Source organism: Anabrus simplex, chromosome 10 (assembly GCF_040414725.1).
Source record: "Anabrus simplex isolate iqAnaSimp1 chromosome 10, ASM4041472v1, whole genome shotgun sequence".
NCBI classification, from domain to species: Eukaryota; Metazoa; Arthropoda; class Insecta; order Orthoptera; family Tettigoniidae; genus Anabrus; species Anabrus simplex.
Window position 1 is genome coordinate 10,438,341 of NC_090274.1, and position 22,919 is coordinate 10,461,259.

At 39.3% G+C, this 22,919-nt stretch overlaps 1 long non-coding RNA gene across 1 annotated transcript in view; it reads right to left on the reverse strand.

The window, feature by feature from the left end:
• LOC137502400 (uncharacterized) overlaps positions 1–21,035 on the reverse strand; it is a 33,649-nt gene extending 12,614 nt beyond the window's left edge. The window contains exons 1-2 of the long non-coding RNA XR_011018768.1: positions 20,899–21,035; positions 4,852–5,013 (exon numbers count right to left, since the gene is read on the reverse strand). This is a non-coding gene — a long non-coding RNA (uncharacterized lncRNA). The remainder of the gene's footprint in view (positions 1–4,851; positions 5,014–20,898) is intronic.
• Positions 21,036–22,919: the final 1,884 nt, after the last annotated feature.

A 22,919-nucleotide genomic window follows, 5' to 3' on the forward strand; every position in this document is an offset into this window, starting at 1 on the left:
AGACTTTGATCCATCCTTCAAATAAAAAGGGAAGACCATGTCACCAACATTGCTGTTCTTGACAAAGTGCATAGAATCGTCCATCATTGATCATCAGCTTAAATGGACTGGCCATGTCAATCTGATGAGTGATACCAGATTCCCCATGCCAAATCCTGTATGGTGAACTTTGTTCCAGCATCAGACCTCATGGAGCCCCCAACAGGTTCTACAAGGACCAGCTTAAGCACAATATGAAGATGACACGTCTCAATCTACAAACCTGAGATGTGGTAGCTAGTCTGTTTACTTTTGCGAAGTACACACTCAATTAGTCTTATAGTTGCATATCAAGATATTATTGAAAGATAGTATGCTGTAATAATTGTTAGCTTGTATTCAAGGGAATAAACAATATGCGTAAACACAAATCAGCCTTAGCTAAGCGATGAATTGCTGACCTTTGATAGGAAAGAGATGGGGATCAGCTATTACCGGACAGGAGTCTCCATTGAAGAAATCAGGGACAAGAGGTCATGAAATGTTATCTGAATCAGATTGTTCTCATCATGAAAGTGTTGCAACAACTTCAAGCCATATAAGTTCTGCACCTATAGCCAACAATCATGACATGACAAACTACAATCCTCATAACCGACTCAGGAAAAGTTGTACTGTGAAAAACAAAGTGCAATTTTCCCTTCTTTGGAGAAGAGACAAGCTTCTGGAGTTGCCAGTATTCATACAGAAGCTGCTAAGAAAGAAAAGGAAAAACATATGGTTCTGGTGACATTAGGTAATGAATCAAGAAGAAAACTTCACTTGAAATTTAATTTTCCCACCAATTGTAATTTTACATTCAAATCCAATTTTTCTCCCATAATATTCTGCCAGATGTAACAAGATTTGTATGGTATGTGTATCGCAGCTATATTAGGAAACTTGCGTATAGAATTTTTGATTGCAGAATTTTTTGCAAGTAGTAGGGATTTTTAAGTCCAAAATTTTAGAACATAAAAATTACACAAAATTTACGATATATCTCCTTATATAAATTATGCACAGAAAAATCAATATGTTATGAATAAATGCTAGGAAAGATCAGAGCAGAATGTGAAAATAAACGACATATGGGTAAGTATGGATGAATCACGACACTAGCAATAGGAAAGTGGGAGACGTTGCAGTAGGTGTGCTAGAAAATGAAAGTTCCCAAGGTGTCTTCTGTTAATATGTTGAGAAACATCAGCATTTAAGGTTTTACTCTTGATTACGGATGCTGCTCCGTATATGAAGAAGATAACAGACGGCCTCTGTGCGAGCTTCTCCAACATGATATGTAACTTGTGTAGTGCACGTGAGCAGATACACTGTATCCTGAAGTTGACAAATTGATTTCAAACTGATTTTTTCTTTTTCTGAAAGCACCAATCAGAATTGATTTGTTCAGAGCAAAAAATGCAGATCTTGCACTTCCACCTAGACCCAATGTTACTCGTTGGGGGAAGTGGTTAGAAAATTATGTTTTAAATCAGTGATTGACAAACTAAAATACTAACCATGACACTTGATCTGATCAACTTTGAAGCTGAAATTTAGAAAAAAACCCAACTTCCATTCTGTATTTCAGTAAAAAGTTCTCATTGTTATCACAGCATGCCATATCCATATTAACACAGATTTTAACATCATATCTGTGTTAACAGGCATTTTTGGCACTGAACTGCATTAAAGGTAAGAAATGTGAGCAACTTCTTTCTGTAGACCAAGAATTACGGGTGTTTTTCTGAGATTCCTCCTCACAATGAACAGTTGTATAGAAGTAAACAAGCCCACATTTCCAAGAGTGTAATATTATTGACAAAGCATCTTATTGAGTTCTTACTGCATGTAGGCTTACGCCATTCTGTAATATTACTAAAATATTGAACACAACCAATTTTTTGCAGCACACTAGATTCTAGTCAGTGGATACATTTTGAAGTTTTATTCATAGTTTTCATTTTGTTGCATCTCGTACCATCAGGGGCCGATGACCTAGCTGTCAGGCCCCTTTATAAACAATCATGAACATCAATTGAAATTCTATTGGACTTAGAGACAGTATATTAAAAGATTAATTATACATCTGCATGTCTGAGGTTTTTCCTGTTCCTGGATAACAAAAGTAGAAACTTCAACCAACTTGTTAACTCACACAATGGGATGCACGACACTGAGGAGCCTAAAGTGGAATCTACAATCTACTGGAGTGCAGAAAATCACCAGGTGCATGTCCATCCACTTCATAATACAAAGATAAGAGTTTGGTGTGCAGTAAGTGCTCCCAGAATTATAGGGCCTACCATCAAACAGATGCCGACCAATATAGACCTCATTCTCGGCCATTCTTTCAAGAGCCGACAGAAGATGAAGAGTAATTGTTACTTCATTCAAGATAATGCGACACCACACTGCTGATCAGTCTATGGAAATAATCAAAACTTCTAAAATAAATATCCACCTTTCTACCACAACAGTAATCTCCTGACTATTTGTTTCTACATTAATTGCTCTCCTTGACAGACTGAACACTCCTCATCCACCCCTTTTTATCCCCCCCACATCCTGCTGCGCGTGCAGGTCCCACATTCACACACACATACAATACCAAACTGAGACCAGCCGTTAGTTTGGTAGGCGGTGGAGAGAGTCTGCTGTGGGAAGAGGTATGTGGTGAGTATGCTGATTTAACTACAGATAATCTGTCCTTTTACATTCACATACTTTTTCCAGATTTGGACATAAAAGTAATATAAAGAATTTGTTTACTTCTTTCAGGTAAAAAAGGGTCAGTTTTGTCCAAGAGTAAGAAATCCATTTCAAACTCAAATAGAACACTGATTTAAGGCTATTTAATAGTTCTTAAGTCAATTTCTGGAGTTAAACAAAAAAGAGGAAGATTTTAAAGGAAAGGGATTATTTTGATTATACCACGGACCAACAATGAAATTTAACTTGTAACTATGGAGATAATCCGGGAAGTTTCTGAAGATCGTGTGGTTAATTATCCTGCTAGATCTCTGTATTTAAAATTCCTACTGGGGATGCTGAAGGGAAAATTGTATGTGAACAGCACTCACAAGAGAACATTGCAAAAATTATTTCAAACATCACAAATGCTGAGATTCGCCAAGTTTCTGCAAGCCTGTTTACGAGGTGTTGAGCATGTCCGACAGCCGAGGGACAACATTTTGAACATCAAATGTAAAGTCAGGTAGATTTTAGACTAACAGTTTCACTAGAAATAGCTTTTTATAGACCTGAATTGCTGTGATGTAGTGAGGAGGAAAGGCGCACGTTATATCGGCTAGCAAACTATCATCCTTGTGATCTGTATCGATGTGATATATTATTGAAAGAAAAATTAATGATTCCACCTAATCGATATGAATTTGTCTTTGGCAAACTAAAAACTGTAGTACATGTTTACTGACTAGACATCAGCTGCATCCTGTTTAGCTGTAATATTTACAAGAAGTAAGGACATAATCATCTCTTCTTAAACCTAAAAAGATATTTGAAAACATTAAAAATAATTAACATAGCTCAAGCTAAAGGAATGTGTTACGGAAATGGGAGGGGGTGGGGGGGGGGGGGTATGTGAGAAACTAACATTAAGGTTTAAAAAATTGTTAGCAGTTAAAATGGCTTATAGCTACCAATACTTTTGATGTCATACAATGCAGTTTTTAAGTTAAGTAGTTCTTATGTTAGCGTGAGTCTTAAATACTCTGGGAATGTGATTAGTTATAACTCTGGATCTTGTTTTGAAAAAAAAAAAAACAAATTTTTAAAGTTATATCATGTGTGTCAACAAAAGATATAACCTCATTGGAGTTGGCATTCCATAGAAGAATCTTAAGGATTTGATACTGTATAGGCTTTTGGGCTTATGCAGTATCATGTCTTTAAGTACGGGCCATGAAAGCATTAATGACAATCTTAAGGACTGTTTGGCTTTAGACTGCATTTATAACTCAATTGGTGGTTTGCAATCAGATCTGTAACCAAGAAGAAATGGGAGAAATATATTTATGTATGATGGAAACTGTTGTGGAAAAAATAGTTATTTTGATTGTTGTAAGAAAAACAACCCCCCCCCCCCCTCTCAACATCCAGTGTGTTGTTTTTCCTTTACATTTCTAGGGAGTAGTCTCCCAGCTGTTGTCTCAAGTCTTCTGTCTGGTGTTGTACGGGTGTGTACAAGTATGTTCGTTATCGCAACACTGGTGAAGCGGGGGAAGAAGGTGTGTCCTCAGCTCCATTGTTCTGTTTCTTGTGGGGAGGGAGATTCTAGCTGAAAATTGGGGAATTCTAGCTTGTTTATGTTATTAAGTCATTTTTTCTTCCAACATCTTTAAGTAAATTAGGATAATATAATACAGGGGACTTTTGTGCTCTAGGATATCATTTAAATTTTTTGTCTTTGTTGAAGAATTTGTCCAAATAAATGTGAACGTTTTATAACCTTTCATTAATTTCCTTGTGTTCACTGTTAGTATTAGTAAATTAGTATCTATTAGGTGTAATCAATTTATTTCTCTCAATCATACTGGCTAGCGATCAAGTCTCATTGCGCCAGCCATGCCGTGCTCTGAGTAGTGTTGCAACCAAAGCTAAAAGAAAAAGACTCTGGAGTATGTTAATAGAAATGTTTATATGGCCATTAGCAAATTTAATCTCTACTTAAGATATGCTCTCACCCCACCGCCATTCTGTCATTACAACAAGAACTAGTTTATGTACAATATATTAAAAACATACGAACAATCTATCCAGTATTAAAAGCAAAGATCTACTTCTAGAAAGTCAAAATGGAGTAACACAGACCTGTTTTTGTACAGAGGAATGATTTCCCATCTTAACTACGTTTAGTGAGCTCAAGTACAGATGGACAGTTTGACTACACCACGGCCTCTTCCAGTCTTCTTAGCTGCTTGTTCTACCAGAAATGGACAGAGTTGAACATTCCACCTTCAATGGCCAGCATACCTAGAAAATAGAAGAAACAACCAGTCAGTCATACTTATACAGCTTACTTGAGAATAGACGATGTGCAGTAATAAGAAACTCTCCTCCCAAAAGAAAATGATCTAACTTCTAACTAACAAAATATGGGAAAAGTTGTCCCAAAGAAAGGCTATGAAACCATAATCCATATACAGGGTCTCATAAACCCAGACCGTCCAGCAGCATTTCTAATCTCCCAGACTTAAGCAGCAGTACGGGAGGCGCACGCATAGTTCTTGACCTTGCACTGAGATGACAGTGCAGTGTGATTTTTACTTGTGGGGTGAACACACAAAAAGTGTATTGAAAAACTCCTCACACATTGGAAGAACTGGAAGAGAACATTACAGTGGCAGAACTCACTCGCGTCAGCCAGAATGTGGTTACCAGATACAATGCCTGTATAACCCAGGAAGGAAGACATTTCCAGCATCTTTTATAAGGTGAGATTTCATATATATTGTATACATGCTTAAAGCACGGTGGCCGCGCGCGACATAGTTCACCTGAGGCAGATGCCATAGCACAGTGTGGTCAGTCCGAGTTTGTATGAGAGACCCTGCACTATCTAAATAGTGCAGTCTGCAATTCATTCTACAAAATTAAGAACTCTGGCAACAAGCTCACAAAATAAGTTCAGGAAATTCTTGATCTGCACCAAGTCTCTCGACTAAAAATTCTCCACAACTACATTTTCTGTTGAACGTATCTGCTAATTGAGCTAAGTTCTATTCAGTGCCAGAGAAACTTATCTCTAACAGAATTCCTAATTCTTCCATGTTTCTTACCTAAAAGAAACCTTTTAGGGACAAACTTATCCATCTCTGGTGCAAGTCATCTATTTTAAGTGTGACTACAATTTATTCAAAACTATTCCTACTGTCCAAAAATGTACAAGCTCTTCTGATTTGTTCCAACTACAAATCAGCATGACAAGGACCTTTAAAAATGAACATTTTGGTTTTGTGTCAAATGGGTACCATAAACTCCACAATAATTTGGGAGAAGGAAGGGAAGTCGATGAGAACAGCTGTGATGATTAAATATCTGTCTGATCAGAACAACATTTAACATTTTTTCACAACATGGAATCATAGAACCCTTTGAAGGTTTCAGTAATAGGGAAAAGGCTAGGTCAAGCAGCAGGGAAACCTTACGGACAGTGATACAGCATCTTAGAAAGGGAGAGGAAAAAGGAAAGTAAGCGTTTTGGGTAAATCAGGTGAACTCTTAGCAGATTCCAGGGAATCACTGGACAAGAAGGAAGAAATATTCTGAAAATCTTCTCAATGTAAAAGGAAATATTTATGTTGTACTCTGAAACAAGTTTGTGGGCAGGAGTAAAATGACAAGGAAGTGGAGAAGTTGTAAACTACAGATTAAATCAGATCTGAAGTAGTGAAATATAATGGGAAGGCAGAGATGAAATTTTTAACCATTTGCTTTAGATTGGACCGACAGATGGTCTTATCATGATGGCAGGATAGGAAAGGGCTAGAAGTGGGAAGAAAGTGGCCGTGGCCTTAGGATACAGCTGCTGCCAATTGCCTAGTGTGAAAATGGGAAACCATGGAGAAATATCTTCAGGACTGCCAACTGGGATATGAACCCATGATCTCCTAAATGGGAGAGATGAAATTGCATCAAATAGTAATAGAAAGAGGGTGGATTCATATCCACTATTGCATACTCTGCAAAATAATACTTTTTTCCTCTATGTATAAGGTTGGTTCTCCAAATATCAAATGTTGAAGCAGAAAACTTTTAAATACTTTTTCTTTTGGGACGGTTTCTAGTGGTTACTGGTCTTCATACAGTGAAGGTTACATATCCAACTTAATGGCGGCTACGGGGAGCTCGCAACACCTAAACATACTTGCCAATGTCGGCACATTATCCACACAAAGATGATTGGTATAGGTTCGATCTACAAAACACTGATCTGGACTGGTTAGATCCTGCTAGTGACAACATAAAACAAAGAAAGTTGTGGCATTATTTAGTTTCATGCTGTTTGTTGTTATTCTTCTATATAAGTAAGAATATTTTTGGGGCCAGTAGGTTGGCCCTTGCCAAGTATCCAGGAAGAATCTCTTCTCTGCTGCTTCAGAAAAGATTTTTCTATGATTCCAACAACTGTACCGAATACCAAAACACCGTATTGTCAAGTTCTTGTTAATAATGTCGACTTGTCAGCAACAAAGCATTGTAAAGGCTTCCGGAGGCAAACTGAATTTTTACATATTCATCTCTTTGCATTGTGCCGATTTGAATAATAAAATATAACTTATAACTTGCAATTGAATATCAATATTGATATCGATTCCCTCGTGAGGATTTTGTAATTTAATAAAAATTAATTGTTCCTCTGTACTGCACTCCCTCAAGTATAAAAACTCGCCAAAAAATTGTATTTCATTTATCCCACAACCTCTCCTCTTAAGATCTGGAAATTTGTTTAATTTCTGTGGAGAGCCAGAAGGAAAACTGAACGGAGTTGGGTTTTTAGTAAATAGGAACATTGTGTCAAAAAGGTGCAAAGTGCAGATTACAAGTTTATGCTCCCACTTGAAGCTATTCAGATGAAGTTGAGTCCTTTTATGGGAGTCGTGAAAAAATCTGTGAAAAAGGAAGAAATTGTTATTTCCAACTGATTACTGGTGATTTTAATGCAAAAGTCAGCATCTATAATAAACTATATATAATAACAATAAGTTATTTTATTATTTTATCCACCTAATCAATACATTAGTCACAAACAATTAGGATTTTGTCCTTATTAAAATATTCGTTAACATGTTATTTAAAAATATGGTACATATTTTGCCTTAAAATTTGCAGGCATTATCAGCCATGATTTGACCTTAAAATAAAATTAAGCACCTGTAAGGCTTGTAACTATGAGTCAAGTGAATAATACAACAGTTGATTATAAACTTGTGAATTGACTAGCAAGTGGTTGATAACAGCAAAACATTCCAAATTATCAAATCAGAAATAATTGTGTTAAAATGTGGTGATAAACATTTATGATTTAAAATGTTGTTAAATGATGGTCTTATAACTGATAAATAATCAGTTGTATGTATAAGCTTAATGTAATTAGCATATGGGGTAATATTTTTCATTTTATTGATGGTGTAAAACTCTTAGTTGATATTCAAATTTGATTTGGACTCCTTTGGACCATCTCGTATGATATGTATTTGCGTCACTATGAATTGCAGGTTTGTTAACATGCTGGTCGAAAGGGGCAATGCTAAAGTTGTGTGTAGATGAGCATACTGATTGTTGATTTTAAGGGGAAAGCCTCTTGGCAACTGTTGAGTTTTAACAAGGACAAAATCCTAATTGTGTCTAATGTATTAATTAGGTGGATACAATAATAAAATAACTTATTGTTATTATATAAAGTCAAATATCACCAATACAGATCCAAAATGATTTATATCGCCTATAAACTTGGCGACTCAGTGGTGGATTGATGACGGGAACGACCGAGGAGAGAGACCAGTCCAATTTGCAGAATATACCAACATGCCAATAATGGAACATGTTCGAAAAGCATCCTAACCGAAAATGGACAAGAAGCCCCAACTTCAATGTTAAAAATGATTTAGACTTTATGCTCTCAAATACACCTCATATTGTGAAAGACATCTTGGTTTTAAACAAATTCAATACAGACAGTGACACCGACTTTTAAGAGCAAGAATTGAAATCAATGTAAGAGATGAAAGAAAAAAACTCTTAAAAAGGAAGAGAAATGTTATCAATCTCAAAAATTTAGAAGAAAACTAAGAACAATTCCAAAAAGTCATCCAAAGAAATTTTCAGGTAACAAAGGAAGAAGACCTAGCAGAAATGTTAGTTGTAAGTGCACAAGAAGTAGGTGGCTTATGTAACAATCAACCAAATAAATTCTGTGACAAATTCATTCTACCTGCTACACAGGAGAAGAGAAATGAAAATTCGAACTGATCGGGACACAATAGAATATTCTGAGCTATGTACGGCCTTAAGAAGAGAAATGAAAGCTGACATACAGAAGTTCAATGAAGAAACTTTAAGAACAAGTGTAGAGAGCAAGACAAGTTTAAAGGCAGCTAAACATGAGCTCACAATTGGTAAAAGAAGATAATAGCAATTGATGGAGACAATGGTCGAATTACTGAAAAGGAGATTTTGAATTTTGTTAGAGACTTTTATAGCAATATGTATAGTAAAATAAAGGAAATTTTGATAGCACCTGACCTAAAAATTGTAAATATTGTTCCAGATATACTTCCTTTGGAAGTCAGATGTGCTATAGACAACACGAAGAAAGGAACTGTTGCCAGTAATGATCTCTGTTGATATTCTGAAGCTTACAGGTGATCAAAGAGTAAACCAGTTGGCTAAAGTCTTCACTTCTTGTTTACACAATGCTTCAATCCCAGCATCATGGAAAAAAGCAAAGATAGTATTGCTGCATAAAAAAGGAAGTATTCACAATATCCAAAACTATTCGTCCTATAAGCTTGTTCTGTTTTGTACGAGCTTTTTATGAAGATCTTGTTATACAGAATCAGCTCTACCCTTGACTCAGCCCAGCCAGTTGAACAAGCAGAATTCCGCAGCAGCTTTAGCACAATGGACCATATTCTGGCTCTACATGAAGTGATTAGCACAGCAAACGAATACCAGATTCTTTTGTGGATAGCCTTTGTCGATTTTGAAAAGGCATTTGATTCAATCAGCCATTCTGCTATCTTACAAGCCTTAGTTGAGCAGGGAGTTGAAGTGGCTTTTTTTCAGAGTTCTCAATAACATCTACAAAACCTCTTCAGCCTTTGTTAAAGACTGAAGCAACTTCAGAATTCCCTGTCGGAAGGTGCTAAACAAGGTGATCCAATCTCTCCAAAGCTATTCTCAGCTGTTTTGGAGATGGCAATGCCGAAGTTAAATTGGGAAGGAAAGGGTGTAAAGATCAATGGCAGAAGGCTTAACAACTTTAGAGTTGGCGATGACACTGCATTACTGGCAAACGACAATGACGAACTGCAGACATTAGTTATTGATCTTGCCATGGAATGTGAGTCAGTCGGCTTGAAGATGAACCTTTCCATAACAGAAGTCGTGTCCAACAAGTGGGTCACAGCAGGAAATGTGAACAACAACACGCCATTATAGAAAGTCAAAGAATATATCTGATGTGATTGATGTTAGTTTAAAGGGGCCTAACATCGAGGTCATTGACCCCTAATGGTACGAAATGAGATGACAAAGTAAAAGTCCAAAATCCTCCACTGACCAGAATTCAAAGCGTGAGAACGAAGAATGAATGGATGGATTGATATGAAGTTAAAAGATTAGTGGATCCGACCCACAGTGCCTCACATGCACAGAAGCTGGCACAAAACAATAGTAGTATGGACCAAGGGACTGCTGCTACACCACGATGCTGCATCGATTAGAATATGCTCGTTCTAGAAACAGGTCCAAAATCCAGGTAAATGGTATTTATTGCTAGAAAAGTAGAACCATGGTATTTCCTATGTTGCGGTACTAATCAAGAGTAGCATAGACTCGCGGTATTCCATACATTATGGTACGACTCGCAGGTAATGAAATGCGCACATGTATTACAGACCTAATGTGTTTCGCACATTCCGGCGCCCTTGACAGGCAATGCAAACCTATGGTGTTCATCACATAAGTGTACTAACCACAGGGACTCTTACTATCCCGTGGTGTTCCTCATAGTGGGTACTAATCATAGGCAAGCCAAAACCACGAGTTCCTTCATCCCATGGTGTCGCTCATATTGTGCTACTAATCACAGGTACTGTAAAAGTCGTCGCGCTCTCATTTGCTACTAATCACAAACCTATTTGGTACCCAACATAGTGGTACTACGCGCAAGTAAAAGCAACCCATGGTGTTCCGCGCGTGGTGGTACTAATCACAAATAGTTTCATGGTTCTAATTTGATCATCCCTTGTTCGCCCCTTTTAGTCACCTCTTACAATACGCATAGGATACCGTGGGTGAATTCTTAGTCTGCGTCCCCCACCCACAGGGGAAATGAATATATCTATCTGGGCCAGTTGATGAATATGAAAGGTGATACAAGACCAGAAATTTTTAGACGCAATAAGCTAGGATGGCAGGCGTACGGAAGAAAGTCAACTGTTTTCAGCTCAAATATGCCAGTAAATGTGAATCAGTGCATTCTAACTGTGCTGACTTATGGCTTTAAGACCTGGATACTGAACGAATTTATGAAAGGGAAACTTAGGACAGTGTAGAGAGGTATGGAAAGGTCAATGCTGGGCTTTACAAAGATAAGAGCAGGTGACATCAGATCAGTCACTAAAGTTAATGGCATTCTTGAGATAATAGCCACCTTAAAATGGCAATGAGCTGGACATGTTGCTCGATGGGAAGATGACAGACAGACGAAGCTAGTGTCAGAATGGAGCCCAAGAGATCAAAGGGCTAGAGGAAGACCGCCAGGCAGATTGGACAAAGGCATCAAGAGAATAGCTGGTGCTACCTGGCAGAGAACTGCTCGAGACTGTTCCACCTGGAGAGTTCTGCTAAAGACCTATCTAAGTTCATGACTTAAAAGAGGCCACATCATGTAATGATAGAATTGGCTGATGATGATGATTATGTATCCTCATAAAGAATTCAACTACTTCCTCACTTTTCACCCCGCTCACCCCTTAAGTGGATTTTCTGAAAACATAAATTTGTGTTCTTTTAAAGGAGATTCCAAATACCAAATTTCATGTCTGTAACATGGTAGGTTTTTGTGATATAGTGTAGATAATCTTGCTGCTGTAGAATGCTGGAGCTGATGATGCCATGGTTACGGCAGTTCACTTCTTTATCCAATTCCTAGAGCAGGGGGTAGTGTGGTGCCAGTATCTCTATAACGGTTTGTTTTACAGCCTTAAAACATGATTTTTGGGGCCGAAAGGATTACAGAGTTTTGTTCTTTGAGTCAATGGGCTTAAATTGAGCTTCATCTCATCCTTGTGCGATAAATTCCACAGAGCTCTCCCCCCCTAGAATTGTTTTGAAAATAAAATACAGCCCATATCCCTCAGGCATAACATATGTATTCACAGTAGTAAAATAATTTTTAGAATCTGTCCAGTAGTTTCTGAGATTAGCCACTACATTCAAACTTTACCTCTATATATTAGTACAGATAAAAACTTGCAATTATGCATTTATATATGCACTATAAAATTTAACCAATAGATTTAAAATGGTATGAATAGTCTATTTCTTATGGGCATGTATCTTGAAACAAACAAAACGTGCAAATATACCAATACAGCTGCTCTGTTATTGGACAACTAAGTCATTCCTGGTTGCCAGTGTGCTAAGCTGGACTCATCAGTTGGTAAATAGCACACCTACCAAGACACATGCATGGCTAGGCCACTGCGTAAGCTACTTGGAGTCACCGACAGTGCCAATGCACTATGAGAGAGATTTGCCAGCCTGGCCATCAGATGATATAGATGATTCTCATAGGAAACCTGAAGTATTTGTCCCACATGAGTAAATTTATAATAAATTAAAAATGTATAAATGAATTTATAATAAATGTACTCATTTCGGACAAATATTTCAGGTTCCCTATGAGAATTAACGTCTATATGACTTGCAAATATGCAAAAATCTGCCCCCTAGTAATAAGATTAGCATGGAATGTAAGGTACCTTCTGATTGGATGAGGATTGTTTAAAGGGGCCTAACAGCTAGGTCATTGGCCCTTAATGGTACGAGGTGTAACGGAATTAAAACAGAAGTTTGAGATGTATCCACTGGCTAGAATCTAAAACGAATGGTGAAGAGAAAATGATCGTGAGAAAAACAATCAGTGGATCCAATTCACAATGTCTTAATTACTGGGATGATACTTATCTTCTGGCGTCCAAAATCCAGATCACTGGCCCCTCGCAATGGTACTAATCACAGGTAACGTAGACTTGTGACGTTTCTCGCATGGAGGTATTAATCACAGATAATGTAAACCCATGGTACGTCCCACAATGGCACCACTTGCAGGTAGCACAAACTCATGGCGTTTCGCACATAAGAGCACCAATCGCAAGCAACGCAGACCCATGGTGTTCCTCACCTGGTGGAGCTAATCACAGGCAATACCGACCCACGGTGCATCATACATTATGGTAACACCCACAAGCAACACAATCCAATGGTGTTCCTCACACGGTAACACTACTCTCTGGCAACGCAGACCAATTGTTTTCCTCAAATCGTGGTACTAACCATGGGCGTGAGCCCTAACTCTTGGTGTTTCACTCATAGCAGTACCAACCACAGGCAACGTGGATCCATGGTGTTGTACATAAGTGGTACTACTCATAGGTAACGCAGACCATACTGAACTCAGTGGAACGGACCAATGGAATACATGTGATCTCGTTCACAAGCAACACTCAGACCCATAATGTTTCATACAAAATGGTACCCATGGTGTTCCGCACGTAATTATACTAATCACACGTAGTCTCATGGTTCTAATTTAATCATCCCTTGGTCACCCCTTTTAGTCACCTCTTACAACAGGCAGGGTATACCATGGGTGTATTCGTCTGCATCCCCCACCCACAGAAGATTGTGTGCTTGGTCTGCAGGAGCCATTTTATTTTGCTCAAGTCCGTCGGCAAGATGGCCATGACCCCCCCTCCCCCCCCCACCTATCTTCCATGTAGGACAAGCCACGTGGGAGTTATCACCTCTTCTCCTGCTATGACATTGTAGATTTGTGGAGTGCCATTTTTGAGTTTTATTTAATCTTTTGGGCTGTAACAGATCCATCAAACTATGCATCATGGAAGTAGCCTGCTGGACAGTTTCCAGCAACTAACAGTGCTGCTCAGAGTGTCGAGAGGCTGGTGGGGCAGTTCCACAGAGCAAGAAGAATATTACTACAGACAAATGAGATACATCCATTCCTCTTGCTCAGAACCTGCTGACAAATCACCAGCTCACATTGGTCACTACTTTAAGATAAACCAGAATGGAAATTCTGCCCCGTCATAGTTCTGGGATTTGTTTCTTCATGCTGACAAGTCCGTCGCACAAAATAAAAATCGCAGAGAGTTATGTCAGGTCTACATGAAGAAATGATTTCTTTCTGTCAGCGAGTCATGTGAAACTTTTGTGACTGGACTTTTACTCTCATGAAAAGGAAGTACTACATGACATTCTGTCTGTCATTTAAGACATCACTACTGATTTACCTTTTCCCAAAAACTATGGCAGATATATGAAATTTTGTGTTTGAGATGTGTACCTTGACTAGCTATGGAAGCATATAATTAAAATTGTGCCTCAGATTTAATAAATACTAGCAGAAGTACCCGTTCTTCGTACGGGTTATCAGAAACTGGCTTTAGTTACTCATACACTCAGTGTGACTGACTTCATTAGATATTTATATCACTGGTGTATTTACTTAAGTACGTAGAAATTATTTGTCATGTTTGGAATTATAGTGTATCTTCTCATTTTCTTCATGGGGCCTCTAAATATTAGTTCCTAATTAGCGTCGACCCTTAAGATGTTTTGCTACCATGTTTTTCCTTCATTCCCACCTAGATATACCTGCTCCCTTCACAAAGCTGCAGGTTTAGTGCAAGTATACTTTTGCCAGATAGTATCACAAATATAAATATTATTGAATGTATTTGTTTGATCCGACATTTCATAACTATTACAAATGATAAAGGAAATGTGTGTTGGGTATTCAGCCCAAAGGCTGGTTTGATCCTCTGCAGCTCCGCCAACAGCTGTCATAAATAGCCTAGGCGTCACTGAAGAGGCGTACTAGGGAAATGAGGAGCGAGGTAGTTTCCCGTTGCTTTCCTCACTGAGCCAGCCGTTGCTATTACATATCAGTCTGCCAAGCCCACTGAAATGCATGCACCAACCAACCCTATGAGCGATATTTTCACACCATTCATAACAGGGACTGGCTGCATAAGGAATGGTATTACTAGCATCACTCATACCTCAGTCACTTTCACATTGTCAAAGCCAAGGATGAGACTGAGACAGGTCAATGAAAGTAACAAATTTGATATAGCCCATACCAGAAGACATAGTGCACTATAAACACTACATCTCGCCAGCAAAGGGATATAAAGGAAATACGCGATGCATAAAAGAAACTACTATAATTATCGAGAATTATAATTCTCAGGGCTTGTCACTCATGTCGCACATCATAATGAATCTGAGTATAAATGTTGAGAAATTTTTTCAAGTCATGAGCACACCATCTTGACAATTGTGTACAGTATATAAGTTTTCATGGTTACAATGATCGTAAAAGTGGACCAAAATATCGGCACTAATAACATCAGTGATCCTACTACTCTAGGCAGCCCTGAAGATGGTTTTCCGTGGTTTCCCATTTTCACACCAGGAAAATGCTGGGACTGTACCTTAATTAAGGCCACGGCCGCTTCCTTCCCAGTCCTAGCCCTTTCCTCTCCCATCGTCGCCATAAGACCTATCTGTGTCGGTGCGACGTAAAGCCAATAGCAAGAAAGACTCCATGATTTGATAGAAAATAGTTTAAACTATAGGTAACAGACTCCGCAAAATGCTGAAACCTAAGCCAGTACGTAAAAATGGAGGCCCGTCGGCAACCGCTGGCAGCTGTACTACGGAGATCTCCGGGGCTATTATTTTTATACTTCACTCCCTTTCCATCCCCGCCCAAAGGAGTGCTTTGAGCGTCTTATACAACAGTTTATTTCTTTCAGATAGTAAGTCATATGTGTATCAATTTTGGTTGGCAGCTATGCCCAAACGTACATGCATAATCTTGCTGCTGTAGAATCCTGGAGCTGACGTTGCCATGCTTACGCCCGTTTGTTTCTTTATCCCATTCCTAGAGCGGGGGTAGTGTGATTCCAATATCATGGTTTTCGGGCCTGTAGGGCTTACCGAGTTTTGTTCTTTGCGTCAAGAGGATTAAATTGAGCTTTATCTCGTCCTTATACCACAAATTCGATATTTTGCCTATATTAGCTTATTATTTTTATATCTCCCCCCCCCCCCCCCCGTGCCCCCCACTTCGAATTGTTTTGAAAATAAAATACAGCCCATGTTACTCACTCACAATGTAGCTTTCTATAGGTGAAATTTTTAAATTCGGTTCAGTAGTTTTTGAGTCTATTCGTTACAAATTTTTCCTCTTTATAATAGTATAGATAATTCTTTTTAAAAGTGTCAAAAATAAAATACACTTTACAGAACAATTTTCATTCATGTGACAAGAAATTTGAAATTAAGCAATTAGAGACCTTTGGTAAATGTAGAACACTTGAAACTGTGAAAGTATCAAGCTCCTACGTGTAGTAGAAGCTGAGAAAAGGTACATTAAGTAATAAAGTAAACTTAGAGGAAAACAGCCTCCAAAGTCAAAGCCTGCCCCATAACTTTGGTGGTCATGTTTTTCAAACTGGTCTATAAGCACTGTAGTTTTCTGGCTTCCTTGGTTAAATTCTGGATTTCTGATCAACATTTCAGTCTTTCTTAGCATGACCTCAACAGTTTGACACCAGACACCCAAAACCTTACACCTTGTTACATTTCCCTCCTTGAACGTGCCACTGCATCAACTACTTCGACATGTAGGGTACAAACAGTCTTGGGAATCAGATTCCAAGTGACATAGTTTACATGATCGTTTGGATTTTCTATCCATCTGTGCAGATATTCCTTCAGCAGACCAAGGTGTGCTAAATCCCTAAAAATTAGCTTTATTATTTCCATCACAGCACTGTGTGGATGGTTATACTTTTCCCAGTTATCAAACCACCCACTGCATTACAGAAGTGCTACATTTGAAATGCTCACACTGAAACCTTCGAGAACCCCGTCAGCCATGATGGCTACCAGCCAACTACTTTTCATGCATGAGCAATTTTTGATATTTAAAAAACTTCAACTTACCATACAAAAGTGATTTACATTATATCACTGTAAAGCCAAAATTCCAAAGTTAATTTTAGATTAAAAATAAGGAAATTGATTTTTTGGCCCTGAATCTCCATTCCGGGTCCCCTTAATAAATATGTATGACTGGCAACATGGTTGGAAGAGTGCCTTAGATCACATCTTTCAGTCATTTTACTGTGAAAAAAGTCTGCCTCCGTAGGGTAACGGTTAAGTCTTATTAGCTACCATCCTCACGGGCCTGGGTTCAATTCCCGGTACTGTCAGAAGAAGCCTCCGTGGCTCAGGTGGCAGTGTACAGGGCTCTCGCTGCTGGGTTGCGTGGTTCAAATTCCAGTCACTCCATGCGAGATTTGTGCTGGACAAAGCGGAGGCGAGACAGGTTTTTCTCCAGGTACTCCGGTTTTCCCCATCATATTTCAATCCAGCAACACAATTTAATTTGTCAGTCAATCATTGCCCCCAGAGGAGTGCGACAGGCTTCGGCAGCCGGAACAATTCCTATCCTTGCCGCTAGAGGGGGCTTCATTCACTCCGTTTCTGACCTGGTCAAATGACTGGAAACAGGCTGTGGATTTTCATTTTCATTACCGTGATAAAGAATATACCCAGAGTCATTCTGTGTCGTGGACTGTCCAACTGTAATTGCAAAGATTTGCAAGGAAGGTATCACAACCTACCTAAGAAGTTGGAAGTAAAAGGCAGGACTGCAGAAAGGATGAAATATCTGTTCGACCACACTCGAGAGTGCTGAACAGTGGAAACAGGGGATTTGTGCCAGCGGCCAGGCGACTAAGGTGTTAATACTAAATGGTTCGACACCGTGGTTAGTAAATTTGAGTCCCGTTGGTCGGATAGTGAGTAGCAAGACTCATTGTGTTCGCAAAAGGAACACCCATAAGCAACAATTCAGTTTTGTTATTACAGGATACAAGATATAATATGACTTAATATAAATTCTACCGCTGTTCCCACATGTGGATTTGACCCTATTTTACGGCTTGATGCTCTTCCTGACACCAAGCCAATATGCAGGGATGTAATGACTATTGCATGTTTCAGTGGTGGTTGGTGTATTGCCTGAATATGAAGAGAAAAGTGTTGAGACACGCACGCGCAAGTCCGAACTAGGAAAATTAATCAGACGCGATTAAAATCGCCGGCCCGGCCGGGAATCGAACCCGGGACCCTCTGAAACGAAGGCCTCAACGCTGGCCATTCAGCCAAGGAATCTGACATAAGTAAAATAAAATTATTCATTAACTAGATACAGACTGTACTTTCAGAATGATCTTTTAAAATATCCAACATTATTATTATTATTATTATTATTATTATTATTATTATTAGCTACTACCTACTCTTTCATTGTAGTTATTGCATCCTGATCATATTCCGTAGTATCTGCGCACTTCTTAGAGATAGATTTACACCCTATTGCTGAATCGGTCGACCTCGGCAATCTTCGAGATTCGTACTGGCAATCTTTGAAACACAAACTATGATTCGCTGTGCGACGTCTGGCGTACATTTTACGTACTAGTACTGTTATTTACACAGCAAAGCCAAACTATAGAATTCACTCTAAGAATAAGATTCGCATCGAGAAATGTTATATAATGTGTGTGCGACAGTTATTTGCTTAAAATAACAAAGATTTAGAAAATTCATATCGATCGATCATATTACCGATTCATTCCTGATTTCATTTCCATTCCGTTGGCAGTACTACCGGAATCGGAAGGGCTCCCTCCTTACAATCAATCAATCAGTCAATACTGATCTGCATTTAGGGCAGTCGCCCAGGTGGCAGATTCCCTAGCTGTTGCTTTCCTAGCCTTTTCCTAAATGATTTCAAAGAAATTGGAAATTTATTGAATATCTCCCTTGGTAAGTTATTCCAATCCCTAACTCCCCTTCCTATAAATGAATATTTGCCCCAGTCTGTCCTCTTGAATTCCAACTTTATCTTCATATTGTGATATTTCCTACTTTTATAAACGCCATTCAAACTTATTCGTCTACTAATGTCATTCCACGCCATCTCTCCGCTGACAGCTCGAAACATACCACTTAGTCGAGCAGCTCTTCTTTCAATTCTTCCCAACCCAAACATTGCAACATTTTTGTAACGCTACTCTTTTGTCGGAAATCACCCAGAACAAATCGAGCTGCTTTTCTTTGGATTTTTTCCAGTTCTTGAATCAGGTAATCCTGGTGAGGGTCCTATACACTGGAACCATACTCTAGTTGGGGTCTTACCAGAGACTTATATGCCCTCTCCTTTACATCCTTACTACAACCCCTAAACACCCTCATAACCATGTGCAGAGATCTGTACCCTTTATTTACAATCCCATTTATGTGATTACCCCAATGAAGATCTTTCCTTATATTAACACCTAGATACTTACAATGATCCCCAAAAGGAACTTTCACCCCATCAACGCAGTAATTAAAACTGAGAGGACTTTTCCTATTTCCTATTTACTTCTCAAACCCGCGCACAAATCTATCGCTAAAAAGTGCGCAGATAGTACGAACATCTTACGACAAAACTTCGTCGTATATGAGTGCCGCAAGACAAACTTTTTTCACTTTTTTCAAATTTTGAACATGTTTACATAAAATTTTCAGAGAATACAACTAAATATTTATGAAAAATATTTTAATACGCAAGCTGATATTCCTTCATGCTGTGAAACAGTTTCCTAAATATGTAATCGGAGTGCTAACTTATACCCCATTTTCCATAGATTTTCTCGAAATTAAATTCAGTCTTAGAACTTCAAAGTTACATAAACTGGTCAGTTTTTAAGCTAGAGGCTTTTTGTTTTCACGAAAGTGATAAATTTATCTACAAGTCAAAATATGGCGCACGATCCGTCGTCACGGGCGAGCACGGGCTCCGCGGCTGCTGTTCGTGCGTCTATATGACGTCATGTATGACGTATCTTCGAGCATAGAAGTATGCTCGAAGTGACGTATTTAGAAAAGTTGAAGTTTGCAATCATGGCGGATAATTCGAAAGGACGTATAGCGACAACTAAAATGTATGAGTTAATGGTCTGGTATATTTGGCTATATAAGACGACGTAACAATTCACAGACACTAGATTGGGTTAAGACTTCATTAGCAGGTTCGTAAAAGACATGACGTGACGTGGCCAAAACTTGTCGAGTATGAGGTACGTCCGGCAAGTACGAAAAGCACTGGTCTGGCTTAGGTCCGGCTAGTGGCAAAACCATTGGTCTAGGGACAAGCAAACCCCCAAGTTAGGGCCGCGAAGCGGTCAACAGGCCTCTAGCATCCCTTACGAAAACAATTGTAATTCACCGAAAACCACTGGTAGTGACAGGTTAGGGTGTAATCCACCGAAAACCACCGATAGTGATAGGTTAAGTTCGGTTAGGTGCGACAGCGTTAATAATTGAGCGGCTGTTATGACTTCAAATTGTTTCAACAACCATTCGAGAAGGAGCGATTATGAGGTACTTTTTACTGTCCTACACTATGACGCTGTTAAATCTTAATACGGACCAGCGAATCAAAATTTAAAAAGAAATTTACGAGAATGGAAAGTAGGCCTAACTGAAGTGCGATATTTAAACATTTAACTTGTTCTATAACGTACCCCTTTCCAATTTTTCCAGAAAGGAACGCATGGTTCCTTAAGTTCGAATGGGGGAAGGAAAAAGATAAAAATGAATATAATTACCGAAGTTTATAACTTATAACTAAGCCGTATTTTAGATCAACTGCAAATCTAAGATTAACGTGCAGCGCAAGTTCAACAACTAACTTTAGATTATATTCAATCAATTATCTGAAGACTTAAAATATTGTTAAACTGGGCATATGTATACCTGTTATCTTCTTGTTACGAATACGCCTGGACCGATGACCTTCGATGTTGGGCCCCTTAAAACAACAAGCATCATCACGAATACGCCTGTAACTGACTTCTAGCACTTGCGGAGTTAGACTGCGAAGCTGCAAACCAAGGACTGGGACGTGACGTTCCTCCAAATGCCGCTCCTTGCGCCAGCTCCAAAAAAAAAAGAGGATGTAACGTCTGCTCCGTCCTTAGCAAAGAAAGTTTAGTACTCCGAGGTTTAGTCCTATCACACAGAAGAAAAAATGAATGAGTTGGTGTACAGGACTAAAACAAGACCAACTATTATTATTTAAAAAAATAATAAAACCAAAAATATTGTACCAATGGCGTTGATTGTACTGGGTTCTGACTGAAAAACCACAGAACTTGCTAAGGAGCCAAGGACCAAGGAGTAGGAGCTGCGAAGAACGCCATCTGCCATCTATCGCTCAGAATCTGAACAATTATCTTTAATATAGGTAACTCAACGCTTATGATTCTGTCGATATTTCAGATCCCTTGATAACTCGAGTTATTACTGCGAGTTCAAATTTTCTGTACAGATCTATTAATTGAAGAAAACTCTAAATTATAAAGGAACAGTATAATTAGTTGCGGAATTTCAGAGCTGTAGCTGCAGAGGTGGTGTCTCGGGATCTTGATGGAGCCTCAATTTCGGGGATGAGCTTCATTGGGAGTTGGAAGCGCTTCTATGTGGCGACAAAGTGACGAGGTACGGTACAGCGAGCTCCGTACTACTATACTCGCGGTATTTTTCCGTTAGATTTGCTGGCCCTCCTTGAGAATAGGTAGATGGTAAATTTAACAGAAGATACTGAATTATTTGCTTCAGATTGTACCTTTCGAGAAAATATGACTTACAAATGGCTGCCTCTGCTACCTACCGCCCACAGCATGAACTATTTGCTCCAAAATACCTCCTTGCCAATGGGCAATGGCTCTGTCGATAATGCAGAACAGGTGCATGTCGTAACTCATTATTTCTATGAGTAGCCTGCTGATGGCGCCACTGAAGAAGATGCCTCCTCACTTTCATCTATCCTATCTGACCTCCCTTGGTCAACATTGTTCTTTTCCAACCCGGACTGTATTATGTTCGCGAAGTCTAGGGATTCTTTCATTTGCACGCCCTTCGTGGCCCTAGTCTTTCTTTGGCCGATACCTTCATTTTTCCTCGGATTACTTTTAATAGAAGTTATTTGCCTAGTTGTACTTCCTCGTGAAACAATAACCACAACCACCACCTGTGCAGAGAAATGCCAATGTAGGCTATACGTAAAATATTGAATAACATTAATTGAAATCACCATATTGTACAGGAAATTGTCAACGTAGTCTATCACAAGTGAGTGGAAGCAATGCCAGAATTCGGTTAAGGGGCCCATACCGGGCGAGTTGGCCGTGCGGTTAGAGGCGCGCGGCTGTGAGCTTGCATCCGAGAGATAGTGGGTTCGAACCCTACTGTCGGCAACCCTGGAGATGGTTTTCTGTGGATTCCCATTTTCACACCGTACTAATGCTGGGGCTGTACCTTAATTAAGGCCACGGCTGCTTCCTTCCCATTCCTATGCCTTTCCTAACCCGTCGTCGCCATAAGACCTATCTGAGTCGGTGCGACGTAAAGCAAATAGCATCATCATCATCATCATCATCATCATCATCATCATCATCTGTTTACCCTCCAGGTTCGGTTTTTCCCTCGGACTTAGCGAGGGATCCCACCTCTACCGCCTCAAGGGCAGTGTCCTGGAGCTTCAGACTCTCGGTCGGGGGATACAACTGGGGAGTATGACCAGTACCTCGCCCAGGCGGCCTCACCTCCTATGTTGAACAGGGGCCCTTGTGGAGGGATGGGAAGATTGGAAGGGATAGGCAAGGAAGAGGGAAGGAAGCGGCCGTGGCCTTAAGTTAGGTACCATCCCGGCATTCGCCTTGAGGAGAAGTGGGAAACCACGGAAAACCACTTCCAGGATGGCTGAGGTGGGAATC